Source organism: Nymphalis io, chromosome 22 (genome assembly GCF_905147045.1).
Source record: "Nymphalis io chromosome 22, ilAglIoxx1.1, whole genome shotgun sequence".
In the NCBI taxonomy this organism is placed as follows: Eukaryota; Metazoa; Arthropoda; class Insecta; order Lepidoptera; family Nymphalidae; genus Nymphalis; species Nymphalis io.
The window spans coordinates 9,953,080-9,955,995 of NC_065909.1; the positions used below are offsets into that span (position 1 = coordinate 9,953,080).

A 2,916-nucleotide genomic window follows, 5' to 3' on the forward strand; every position below is an offset into this window, starting at 1 on the left:
ATCTCCCATAATGATTGTGTGATCAACAGACGCACTAAATTGTTCCAACAAATTTTCAAAATTATCAAAATAATTAATAGTAAGGGATGGACTATAAAAAACACCCAGTAGTAGTTTGAGATGGCCGAATAAGACTTCAATAAAAATATGTTCAGATGACTCACAGTATTGTGTAGGAGATTTATTTAAAATAGTAAAGGGGATATGACTACGGAGATATATTGCCACTCCACCACCACCTTTACCGGTACGATCATTCCGGATCAGATGAAAGCCAGGCAAACAGTAAGAAGTTGAAGGTAAGCAGGGTTTCAGAAAAGATTCGGATACTAGGACGGCATGAATATTTTTACTATCGAAGGAAGACAGGAAATCGGGGTAATGAGAAGGTACACTCTGTGCATTTATATGCACTACATTAAAATTTCTAGTGAAACCGGAGAAAGTTGAATCTAAAAGAGAGTTTAGAGGAAGAGAAGCACTATGAAAACTATCATCACTAGAGTCGCTTAAACTGAGAGTGTTTGAAATCATGCTGGTTATATTAACAACCAACTATTATATGTATGTATAAATTCTAAAAATAATAATAATTAATATATATATATATAAATAGATAAAATAATAAAAATATATATGAATAAAATATATATATATATATATATATATAAGTTCTAACCAAGGCATATCTCTAACCCGCTAGCAGTATGTGAGATAGCATTTTAAAATTAATATTGAAAATACCAATCATATCATATATCATAATAAACAATAGGAGTGGATACAATTTTAAAGATTTAAGTGACACGGTAAAGAAAACAATAAAAAAAAAAATAACTACTAAAAAAGCATACATCAGCATTATGAATAATTACACAACAAGTATCCACAAACTATAGAACTATTATAACAAGCTATTAAACTATCCCAAAAAAAAACAAGAAACATTTAAATAATAAAAAGGATATTAAAAAAAAAAATACTAAGTAAAGTAATACAAAAATAAGTGTAAGATATTTAATTACTACAGTTATTTGTACTAAAGAAAAAAAAAAAAAAAACTACGGCCAAAATGCAAGAGTCCAAAGCCAATTAACTACAATTAGCATGTAAACTTGTCAAACGTCTAATTGTTGACATTGTACCGACATGTCCATTAATTATAAATAATGAAAGTAAAAATAGAACAATATAGTATCTAACATAAATACAAAATACAAATCAAAGCTAAACACTAATGTTCAAAAGTATACGATATTAATTTAATGCTACAGTACGTCTAACAAAACAGAGCTTACTTTTTGACAGTTCTCTTGCTTCGAATAGCCTGTGTGGACCTGGTAGATTTAGCAATTGAGTCGACAGAACTGGTACTGGGAATAGCAGCAGGAATAGTAGCCAAAGGAATATCATTCTGTGTGCATTTGATTGAATTAAGTTCAGCTGTTGTGACAATACGATGGCGCTTACCGTCTGACCCAGTAACAATAACGGCACCATCCTTCGTCCAGCATTTAGATATTCCAAACTTCCGTCTCGCAGCCATAAACAGTTCATGTCTCTCCTTAGTAAGGAATTCCGAAAGAGTCACACCCGTATTTTTGAGAGATGTTTTCGAGTACCAGATTTTATTACGAAGCGACGCGTCATGAAATTTGACAAGAATAGCTCGAGGCTTATCTCGCGTGGATTGACCCAATCGCTGGCATCGGCTGAGCTTATCCATGGTAAGCTCGGGCAACTTGAGATTATCTGATAAAACCCTCGAAACCACAGTTGGTACATTCTCCTTTACTTCTTCAGGAATTCCATGCAAGAGGAGCATCTTCCTTCTACTTCGCATCTCCATTTGGTTGTATTGCTTTGATAGGAGTTCAACTTGCTTCTGAAGGCTCTCCAACGCAGTTAAAACAAAGACTCTAAATGTATTAAACTGAGCTGCTTGTTGGTGGTTGGACTTGATGCTGGGATAGAACTCTGAAGAGTCTTTTGAAATTCAGCCATCCGTGAGTTGAAGTGTTCAGTCAGGTCTTGAATTGAGTGCTTGATGGACTTCATAGTGCAAATGTGAATATATTATATATTCTTTCAATGTTTCTGTTTATGGGGGATTTAATCCGTGTTATGGAGATTTAGCTGGCAGGTAGGGAACACAACTAGCACATTTGTATTAGTGTAATTATTGATCTTCCAATTTATTTAATTGAAATTAACAAGAGCTCTTATAAAACCGTGTTGTCTTTTATTTGACACCTACCCGAACAAATAAAGAATTTAATGTTTTTGAATGTACATATTTTCAAATATAAAGACTTATAACCTTTTACTGTTGCGATTTCTGTGTCTCTTTTTTAATTTCGAATAGGAAGGGTAATGTAATTTTGGTGGTAATTCTCCACCGCGTCATTGGCGTTTTAGGAGGCCTTTAGCCTCCTCTCCCTTTTTGAGGAGAAGGTTTGGAGCTTATTCCACCACGCTGCTCCAATGCGGGTTGGTGGAACACATATGTGGCAGAACTTCGATGAAATTAGATACATGCAGGTTTCCTCACGATGTTTTCCTTTACCGAAAAGCACGAGATGAATTAAAACAGAAATTAAGACCATGAAAATTCAGAGGTGCTTGCCCGGGTTTGAACCCACGTTCATCGGTTAAGATTCACGCGTTCTTACCACTGGGCCATCTCGACCTTATAATCGTTATATATATCGTTTGTATAATATAATTTTAAATATAAAGCTACAACCAGTAAACCAGTACTCTGTAAGAACATTCTCTCACTCACCGCAGAAAACGGTAATAATTGTAACATTTCACCACACGCATCATCATCATATCAACATTTCACCGAAGAGTGATGAATCTAAATCTACTGGCCGCGTATATATATTCTGTCTTAAAAACATGTAAGTTTTT

General features: G+C 34.3%; 1 pseudogene; it reads right to left on the bottom strand.

Annotated features, from left to right (window-relative positions):
* Nucleotides 1-1,294: 1,294 nt before the first annotated feature.
* Nucleotides 1,295-2,061, bottom strand: LOC126777333 (uncharacterized; annotated as a pseudogene).
* Between the last annotated feature and the right edge of the window lie 855 nt (nucleotides 2,062-2,916).